Raw genomic sequence first — 11,556 nt, 5'->3', positions numbered from 1 at the left:
AACAGCATTTCATCAAATATCAAAATCTTCACACTGTGGTATTGTCTGGGGGTGAAGAATCAGCTGACCAATTTTCAGAATGATATGACAAAGTTTGGAATATGATGTGTGCAAATGTAATTTCTAAACTGCTTGTTTACCAAGAGGTGGCGCTATGACTTTTTCTAAATTTTTCAGTGTGGATGTCCTCAAACTGGTTCTGGTGTCCAGCACATGAAGTTTGGGGCAGATAGGATCCTTTGCAGCTGAGATATGAACACTTCAATTTTCATGGCGAAACATCAAACTTTGCCGTCCCGCCACAGACACGCCTTTTCATCACACGTCACCATTTTTTCTGTGCTTCATCATCAATGTGTTCAGGCTTATGTCACCACATCTGAGGTGAATCTGAGCAACAGGCTAAGAATAGTACATGAAAGTCTAAAAAATGTCAAATTCTTGATACCACAAGGTGGCGCTGTGACTGTGAATGAATCTTGCTGTATGGATGTCATCGAGGCAGGTCTGTGACAATACATGTAAAGTTTCATTCAGATCGGAGCATGTTCAGGAGAGTTAGACAGCATTTCCTGTTTCATGGCGAAGGATCAAATTTCGACAGGCCGCCACGACCACACCCTTTAACTATGGAGGAAGATTTTGATAACTTTTTCTCAGGAAGGTCTGCTGTATGTACTGGCAAAATTTCAGATCGCTCAGACTTTTCCCCGAGGAGGAGTTCATCATAGATTTTGTACAGTTAACGCATGATGGCGCACTTCCTGTTGGGTGTAGAGCATGGCTGTGATTGACTTTTTGTGTTTCCTGATGTGCTGCATATGCCTCCCAAATTTTTTAGCTCTCGGCCAAATTCCCTCCGAGTTGGCCTAATAACACTTTTTAAAATTTTGTAGGGGGCGCTATGGAGCCATTTTGCCACACACCTCCACATGCCCTAAAAAATATGAAATTTTTCGCCAGTTCTGATGTGTGTGCAAATTTTCATGACTTTTCGAGCATGTTCAGGCCCTGAAAAATGCAGTTGTTTTGGCAGAATAATAATAATAATTAAAGCTGCGAGCAGCGTTGGACGGGTCCTTGCATCCTTGCTGGTCGGCGACCCCAAGCATGTCCACCAGGCAATGCTGCGACAAAGTGTATTTAGGCTCATGGATGTAACGAGGACTGGATTCTGAGCACTCAGGTCAAATTTCAGACAGATTGGAGCATGTACAGACTATTTTTGCAGCACTTTGTGTCCATCCACCAGGTGGCACTATGTCTGTGACTGTATAGTGGTCTATGAAACTCATCAGGACTGGACTCTGATCAAACATGTAAAGTTTGAGGTAGATTACAGCATGTACAGGGGATTTACACAAGACGTCCTGCTTCATGGCGTAACATTAAAGTTCAGTTGGCCGCCATGGCCATGCCCTTTGAGTTTTGTGAACAGTTTTCGCAAATATGCAACCTGAAGGCGCTTCTTATATATTTTCCCAAATTCAGGTGTTTTGGAGTTATTGCCAGTGACAAATGAATTGTTGAAAATGAGCAAAAACACCAAAAATCTGACATTTAATTCAAAATGGCTGACTTTCTGTTGTGTTTAGAGAATGACTCCAAGAGACTTTTTTGTTTGCACTGATGTGCTACATATGCATGTCAAATTTCATAGTCATAGGTGAAAGTCTGTGTGGAGGCTATTTTTTAAATTCTTTTAGGGGGCGCTATGGTAGATGCTGTGAATGTATTTTAGCCAATAAATGTGATCAGGACAGGACTGTGTTTAATCATGTGAGGTCTGAGGTAGATTGGAGCATGCAGAGGATAGTTAGGTAGCACTTGATGTTTCATGGCGAACCATCAAAATTCTGGAGGTCGCCATGTCCACACCCTTTGACTCTGCAAGAATCCTTTGATAACTTTTGATCATAACATCGTGTTGTATATCCTGGCAAAATTTCAGCTCTCTAGACCTTAACCCCGAGGAGGAGTTCGCTCTCAAAAATGAAAAAAATACAGAAATTTTATCCACTTAATTCAAAATGGCGGACTTCCTGTTGAGTTTAGGGGATGGCTCCAAGAGGCTTTTTTGTGCGTTCTGATGTGCTCTTTTGGCCTCCCAAATTTTATGGATGTCGGTGAATCGTGCTGCCGGGGCTGTTTATTAAACATACTGTAGGGGGCGCTATAGCACATGCCCTGCAGAGATGCATACATTCTTATTCCTTGAGACGACTGTGATGTGTGTGTAAATTTTGGTGAGCTGTTGAGCATTCTAAGCCTGTCAAAAACTACTTTGTTTGTCACAACAACAACACGTTGCCACGGCAACAGCATTTTATCAAATGCTAAAATCTTCACACTTTGGCATTGTCAGGGTGTGATGAATCAGCTGACCAATTTTCAGAAGGATATGAAAAAGTTTGGAGCAATGGTGTGTGCAAATGTAATTTCTAAACTTCTTGTTATCAATAGGTGGCGCTACAACTTTTCCTAAAATTTTGAGTGTGGATGTCCTCAGAGTGGGCCTGGTGTCCAGCACATGAAGTTTGGGGCAGATACGATTAGGATTTGCTGAGATATAAACATTTTAGTCGTCATGGCGAGACATCAAAATTCGCCGCACCGCCACAGACACACCTTTTGATGACACGTCACCATTTTCACTGTGAATCATCATCAACATGTTAAGGTTTATGTCACCACATTTGAGGTGAATCTGAGCAAGAGGCAAAGAATAATACATCAAAGTGTAAAAAATGACATTTTCTTTTGCCAGCAGGTGGCGCTCTGACTGTGAATGGATTTCATCATATGGATGTGATCAGGGCAGGAATCTGATCATGCATATAAAGTTTCAGGCAGATTGGAGCATGTTCAGGGCATTTACACAGCACTTGAAATTTCATGGCGAAGGATCAAAATTCCACAGACCGCCACGGACACGCCCTTTGACTTTTGAAAAAGATTTTAATAACTTTTGCTCATTAAGGCCTCCTGTATGTACTGGTTGAATTTGAGGCGAATTGGAGTTTCCCCCTGGGAGGAGTTCGCTCTGGAAAAAAATGAAAAATGGGCAAAATCTGACATTCAACGTAAAACAGCTCACTTCCTGTTGGGTTTGGAATATGGCTGTCACTGACTTTTTTGTTCAGTCTGATGTGCTTCATATGTGTACCAAATTTGGTAGCTGCAGGTGAAACATGCTGGGCGTGGGAAAGTGTAGGGGGCGCTATGGAGCCATTTTGCCACACACCTCCACAATCCCTTTAAAATATGAAATTTTTCACCAGTCCTGATGTGTGTGCAAATTTTCATGACTTTTTGAGCATGTTTAGGCCCTCAAAAATGCAATTGTTCTGAGAGACAAATAATAATAATAATAAACCGTAGGGTTTCAATAGGGTCCTACGGCACCGTTGGTGCCTTGGACAGCCGGTGCCCTTGCACCGCCTGTCCTCGGCACCTCGGTGCTCGGACCCTAATAATAATAATAATAATAATAATAATAATAAACCCTAAGGTTCCAATAGGGTCCTTCGGCACCGTTGGTGCTCGGACCCTAATAATAATAAACCGTAGGGTTTCAATAGGGTCCTACGGCACCGTTGGTGCCTTGGACAGCCGGTGCCCTTGCACCGCCTGTCCTCGGCACCTCGGTGCTCGGACCCTAATTAAAGCTGCTAGCAGCGTTGAACGGGTCCTCGCATCCTTGCTGGTCGGCAACCTCAAGCATCTCCACCAGACAATGCTATGACTGAGAGCGTATTTAGGCCCATGAATGTCACAAAGGCTTGATTCTGAGCACACAGGTCAAATTTCAGGCAGAATGGAGCATGTACAGGCTATTAATTCAGCACTTTGTATCCATCCACCAGGTAGCGCTATCTGTGTGACTGTATATTGGTCTATGAAACTCATCAGGACTGGACTCTGATCAAACATGTAAAGTTTGAGGCAGATTACAGCATGTACAGGGGATTTACACAAGACGTCCTGCTTCATGGCATAACATTAAAGTTCCGTTGGCTGCCATGGCCACGCCCTTTGAGTTTTGTGAACAATTTTCACAAATATCCAACCTGAAGGCGTGTTTTATATATTGTCCCAAATTCAGGTGTTTTGGAGTTATTGCCTGTGACAAATGAATTGTTGAAAATGACCAAAACTACCAAAAATCTGACATTTAATTCAATATGGCGGACTTCCTGTTGGGTTTAGAGAATGACTCCAAGAGACTTTTTTGTTTGCACTGATGTGCTACATATGCATGCCAAATTTCATAATCATACGTGAAAGTCTCTGTGGAGGCTATTTTTTAAATGCTGTAGGGGGCGCTATGGTACATGCTGTGAATGTATTTTAGCCAATAAATGTGATCAGGATTGGACTGTGTTTAATCATGTGAGGTCTGAGGTAGATTGGAGCATGCAGAGGATAGTTAGATAGCACTTGATGTTTCATGGCGAACCATCAAAATTCTGGAGGTCGCCATGTCCACACCCTTTGACTCTGGAAGAATCTTTTAATAACTTTTGACCATAACACCATGTTGTATACCCTGGTAAAATTTGAGGTCTCTAGGAGTTAACCCCGAGGAGGAGTTCGCTCTCAAAAATTCAAAAAATAGAGAAAATTTATCCACGTAATTCAAAATGGCGGACTTCCTGTTGAGTTTAGGGGATGGCTCCAAGAGGCTTTTTTGTGTGTCCTGGTGTGCTCTATGGGCCTCCCAAATTTTGTGGATGTAGGTCAAACGTGTTGCTGGGGCTGTTTATTAAACATACTGCAGGGGGCGCTATAGCACATGCCCTGCAGAGATGCATACAGTGTTATTCCTTGAGACGACTGTGATGTGTGTGTAAATTTTGGTGAGCTGTTGAACATTCTAAGCCTGTCAAAAAGTACTTTGTTTGTCACAAAAACAACGCGTTGCCACGGCAACAGCATTTCATCAAATATCAAAATCTTCACACTGTGGTATTGTCTGGGGGTGAAGAATCAGCTGACCAATTTTCAGAATGATATGAAAAAGTTTGGAGCAATGGTGTGTGCAAATGTAATTTCTAAACTTCTTGTTACCAATAGGTGGCGCTATGACTTTTTCTAAAATTTTCATCGTGGATGTCCTCACACTGGGCCTGGTGTCCAGCACATGAAGTTTGGGGCAGATATGATGAGGATTTGCTGAGATATAAGCATTTTAGAAGTCATGGCGAGACATCAAAATTCGCCGCGCCGCCACAGACACACCTTTTGATGACACGTCACCATTTTCACTGTGAATCATCATCAACATGTTAAGGTTTATGTCACCACATTTGAGGTGAATCTGAGCAAGAGGCAAAGAATAATACATCAAAGTGTAAAAAATGACATTTTCTGTTGCCAGCAGGTGGCGCTCTGACTATGAATGGATTTCATCATATGGATGTGATCAGGGCAGGAATCTGATCATACATATAAAGTTTCAGGCAGATTGGAGCATGTTCAGGGCATTTACACAGCACTTGAAATTTCATGGCGAAGGATCAAAATTCCACAGACCGCCACGGACACGCCCTTTGACTTTTGAAAAGATTTTAATAACTTTTGCTCATTAAGGCCTCCTGTATGTACTGGTCGAATTTGAGGCGAATTGGAGTTTCCCCCTGGGAGGAGTTCACTCTGGAAAAAAATGAAAAATGGGCAAAATCTGACATTCAACGCAAAATAGCTCACTTCCTGTTGGGTTTGGAATATGGCTGTCACTGACTTTTTTGTTCAGTCTGATGTGCTGCATATGTGTACCAAATTTGGTAGCTGTAGGTGAAACACGATGGCCGTGGGAAAGTGTAGGGGGCGCTATGGAGCCATTTTGCCACACACCTCCACAATTCCTTTAAAATATGAAATTTTTCACCAGTCCTGATGTGTGTACAAATTTTCATGAGTTTTTGAGCATGTTTAGGCCCTCAAAAATGCAATTGTTCTGAGAGACAAATAATAATAATAATAATAATAATTAAAGCTGCGAGCAGCGTTGGACGGGTCCTCGCATCCTTGCTGGTCGGCGACCCCAGGCATGTCCACCAGGCAATGCTGCGACAAAGTGTATTTAGGCTCATGGATGTAACGAGGACTGGATTCTGAGCACTCAGGTCAAATTTCAGACAGATTGGAGCATGTACAGACTATTTTTGCAGCACTTTGTGTCCATCCACCAGGTGGCACTATGTCTGTGACTGTATAGTGGTCTATGAAACTCATCAGGACTGGACTCTGATCAAACATGTAAAGTTTGAGGTAGATTACAGCATGTACAGGGGATTTACACAAGACGTCCTGCTTCATGGCGTAACATTAAAGTTCAGTTGGCCGCCATGGCCATGCCCTTTGAGTTTTGTGAACAATTTTCGCAAATATGCAACCTGAAGGCGTTTCTTATATATTTTCCCAAATTCAGGTGTTTTGGAGTTATTGCCAGTGACAAATGAATTGTTGAAAATGACCAAAAACACCAAAAATCTGACATTTAATTCAAAATGGCTGACTTTCTGCTGTGTTTAGAGAATGACTCCAAGAGACTTTTTTGCTTGCACTGATGTGCTACATATGCATGCCAAATTTCATAGTCATAGGTGAAAGTCTGTGTGGAGGCTATTTTTTAAATTCTTTTAGGGGGCGCTATGACAAATACTGTGGATGTATTTTGGCCTGTAAATGTGATCAGGACAGGACTGTGTTTAATCATGTGAGGTCTGAGGTAGATTGGAGCATGCAGAGGATAGTTAGGTAGCACTTGATGTTTCATGGCGAACCATCAAAATTCTGGAGGTCGCCATGTCCACACCCTTTGACTCTGCAAGAAGCCTTTGATAACTTTTGATCATAACATCGTGTTGTATATCCTGGCAAAATTTCAGCTCTCTAGACCTTAACCCCGAGGAGGAGTTCGCTCTCAAAAATGAAAAAAATACAGAAATTTTATCCACTTAATTCAAAATGGCGGACTTCCTGTTGAGTTTAGGGGATGGCTCCAAGAGGCTTTTTTGTGTGTCCTGGTGTGCTCTATAGGCCTCCCAAATTTTGTGGATGCAGGTCAAACATGCTGCCGGGGCTGTTTATTAAACATACTGCAGGGGGCGCTATAGCATATGCCCTGCAGAGATGCATACAGTGTTATTCCTTGAGACGACTGTGATGTGTGTGTAAATTTTGGTGAGCTGTTGAACATTCTAAGCCTGTCAAAAAGTACTTTGTTTGTCACAAAAACAACGCGTTGCCACGGCAACAGCATTTCATCAAAAATCAAAATCTTCACACTGTGGTATTGTCTGGGGGTGAAGAATTAGCTGACCAATTTTCAGAATGATATGACAAAGTTTGGAGCAATGATGTGTGCAAATGTAATTTCTAAACTGCTTGTTACCAAGAGGTGGCGCTATGACTTTTTCTAAATTTTTCAGTGTGGATGTCCTCAAACTGGTTCTGGTGTCCAGCACATGAAGTTTGGGGCAGATAGGATCCTTTGCAGCTGAGATATGAACACTTCAATTTTCATGGCGAAACATCAAACTTTGCCGTCCCGCCACAGACACGCCTTTTCATCACACGTCACCATTTTTTCTGTGCTTCATCATCAATGTGTTCAGGCTTATGTCACAACATCTGAGGTGAATCTGAGCAACAGGCTAAGAATAGTACATGAAAGTCTAAAAAATGTCAAATTCTTGATACCACAAGGTGGCGCTGTGACTGTGAATGAATCTTGCTATTTGAATGTCATCGTGGCAGGTCTGTGATCATACATGTAAAGTTTCATTCAGATCGGAGCATGTTCAGGAGAGTTAGACAGCATTTCCTGTTTCATGGCGAAGGATCAAATTTCGACAGGCCGCCACGACCACACCCTTTAACTATGGAGGAAGATTTTGATAACTTTTTCTCAGGAAGGTCTGCTGTATGTACTGGCAAAATTTCAGATCGCTCAGACTTTTCCCCTAGGAGGAGTTCATCATAGATTTTGTACAGTTAACGCATGATGGCGCACTTCCTGTTGGGTGTAGAGCATGGCTGTGATTGACTTTTTTGTGTTTCCTGATGTGCTGCATATGCCTCCCAAATTTTTTAGCTCTCGGCCAAATTCCCTCCGAGTTGGCCTAATACCACGTTTTAAAATTTTGTAGGGGGCGCTATGGAGCCATTTTGTCATACACTACCACAATTCCTTTAGAATATAAAATTTTTCACCAGTTCTGGTGTGTGTACAAATTTTCATGAGTTTTTGAGCATGTTTAGGCCCTCAAAAATGCAGTTGTTCTGAGAGACAAATAATAATAATAATAATAATAATAATAATAATAATAATAACAATAAACCGTAGGGTTCCAATAGGGTCCTACGGCACCGTTGGTGCCTTGGACAGCCGGTGCCCTTGCACCGCCTGTCCTCGGCACCTCGGTGCTCGGACCCTAATTAAAGCTGCGAGCAGCGTTGGACGGGTCCTCGCATCCTTGCTGGTCGGCGACCCCAGGCATGTCCACCAGGCAATGCTGCGACAAAGTGTATTTAGGCTCATGGATGTAACGAGGACTGGATTCTGAGCACTCAGGTCAAATTTCAGACAGATTGGAGCATGCACAGACTATTTTTGCAGCACTTTGTGTCCATCCACCAGGTGGCACTATGTCTGTGACTGTATAGTGGTCTATGAAACTCATCAGGCCTGGACTCTGATCAAACATGTAAAGTTTGAGGTCGATTACAGCATGTACAGGGGATTTACACAAGACGTCCTGCTTCATGGCGTAACATTAAAGTTCAGTTGGCCGCCATGGCCATGCCCTTTGAGTTTTATGAACAATTTTCGCAAATATGCAACCTGAAGGCGTTTCTTATATATTTTCCCAAATTCAGGTGTTTTGGAGTTATTGCCAGTGACAAATGAATTGTTGAAAATGACCAAAAACACCAAAAATCTGACATTTAATTCAAAATGGCTGACTTTCTGTTGTGTTTAGAGAATGACCCCAAGAGACTTTTTTGCTTGCACTGATGTGCTACATATGCATGCCAAATTTCATAGTCATAGGTGAAAGTCTGTGTGGAGGCTATTTTTTAAATTCTTTTAGGGGGCGCTATGACACATACTGTGGATGTATTTTGGCCTGTAAATGTGATCAGGACAGGACTGTGTTTAATCATGTGAGGTCTGAGGTAGATTGGAGCATGCAGAGGATAGTTAGGTAGCACTTGATGTTTCATGGCGAACCATCAAAATTCTGGAGGTCGCCATGTCCACACCCTTTGACTCTGCAAGAAGCCTTTGATAACTTTTGATCATAACATCGTGTTGTATATCCTGGCAAAATTTCAGCTCTCTAGACCTTAACCCCGAGGAGGAGTTCGCTCTCAAAAATGAAAAAAATACAGAAATTTTATCCACTTAATTCAAAATGGCGGACTTCCTGTTGAGTTTAGGGGATGGCTCCAAGAGGCTTTTTTGTGTGTCCTGGTGTGCTCTATAGGCCTCCCAAATTTTGTGGATGCAGGTCAAACATGCTGCCGGGGCTGTTTATTAAACATACTGCAGGGGGCGCTATAGCACATGCCCTGCAGAGATGCATACAGTGTTATTCCTTGAGACGACTGTGATGTGTGTGTAAATTTTGGTGAGCTGTTGAACATTCTAAGCCTGTCAAAAAGTACTTTGTTTGTCACAAAAACAACGCGTTGCCACGGCAACAGCATTTCATCAAAAATCAAAATCTTCACACTGTGGTATTGTCTGGGGGTGAAGAATTAGCTGACCAATTTTCAGAATGATATGACAAAGTTTGGAGCAATGATGTGTGCAAATGTAATTTCTAAACTGCTTGTTACCAAGAGGTGGCGCTATGACTTTTTCTAAATTTTTCAGTGTGGATGTCCTCAAACTGGTTCTGGTGTCCAGCACATGAAGTTTGGGGCAGATAGGATCCTTTGCAGCTGAGATATGAACACTTCAATTTTCATGGCGAAACATCAAAGTTTGCCGTCCCGCCACAGACACGCCTTTTCATCACACGTCACCATTTTTTCTGTGCTTCATCATCAATGTGTTCAGGCTTATGTCACAACATCTGAGGTGAATCTGAGCAACAGGCTAAGAATAGTACATGAAAGTGTAAAAAATGTCAAATTCTTGATACCACAAGGTGGCGCTGTGACTGTGAATGAATCTTGCTGTATGGATGTCATCGAGGCAGGTCTGTGATCATACATGTAAAGTTTCATTCAGATCGGAGCATGTTCAGGAGAGTTAGACAGCATTTCCTGTTTCATGGCGAAGGATCAAATTTCGACAGGCCGCCACGACCACACCCTTTAACTATGGAGGAAGATTTTGATAACTTTTTCTCAGGAAGGTCTGCTGTATGTACTGGCAAAATTTCAGATCGCTCAGACTTTTCCCCTAGGAGGAGTTCATCATAGATTTTGTACAGTTAACGCATGATGGCGCACTTCCTGTTGGGTGTAGAGCATGGCTGTGATTGACTTTTTTGTGTTTCCTGATGTGCTGCATATGCCTCCCAAATTTTTTAGCTCTCGGCCAAATTCCCTCCGAGTTGGCCTAATACCACTTTTAAAAATTTTGTAGGGGGCGCTATGGAGCCATTTTGTCATACACTACCACAATTCCTTTAGAATATAAAATTTTTCACCAGTTCTGGTGTGTGTACAAATTTTCATGAGTTTTTGAGCATGTTTAGGCCCTCAAAAATGCAGTTGTTCTGAGAGACAAATAATAATAATAATAATAATAATTAAAGCTGCAAGCAGCGTTGAATGGGTCCTCGCGCACCTGCGCATTTCAGGATATGGCGCACCTGGATATGTGTTTTAAAGTGTGATGAAAATGTGTTTTTGCAATGTGATGATTTCATGCTGTTGTTCATGGTTTTTGGAGTTATGTTTGGTAGTTGTTTCTGTGGATATTGTGTTTCACTATATGATTTGTGACAAAAGGTTATGATAAATTGTGCTGACTGTAATATTAAAAAGTAATAAAAATGTTTATATCAAAACAGTTCTTATGGATGTGTCTGTTTTTAAATGATAAATTATTAGAATTTAAAAGTAAAAGTAGTTGTATCATGACACAAATGTAGTTTTTGTGGCAGAAATGTAAACGTGGTATGTATGAGTAGAAGTTGTGTGTGATGTATAGTGTTAAGATTATTACAGTTTTGATTCAGTTAAGTAGATAATTTGAAGTGTAGATGGTAACAGTTTTAAACATTTAACTAAGGTATAACTAATTACAGTAATGTGCAGGTGAGACATGTTTCTACATCACTAAGGTCAAGTGTTGAGGTCGTCAAACAGGATTTCATGATTGGTATCAATTGCTCTCTGATGGGGGGATGCCAATGACCCTAATGATTGGTCTCTATTGTCTGAATGGCTGGAGTCCAGATGTCGGTGGTATTGATATGGAAATTAATTAGCTACAGCCGGGAGTGAACTATCAAAGTACTTTATCAAAGTCAAGTTTTGTTTGTGTGTGAGTTTAATGAAAATACAAATCTTAATCAGAGTTAACAC

Source organism: Acanthochromis polyacanthus, chromosome 10 (genome assembly GCF_021347895.1).
Source record: "Acanthochromis polyacanthus isolate Apoly-LR-REF ecotype Palm Island chromosome 10, KAUST_Apoly_ChrSc, whole genome shotgun sequence".
Classification (NCBI taxonomy): domain Eukaryota; kingdom Metazoa; phylum Chordata; class Actinopteri; family Pomacentridae; genus Acanthochromis; species Acanthochromis polyacanthus.
Note: the sequence above shows the minus strand (reverse complement) of the source record.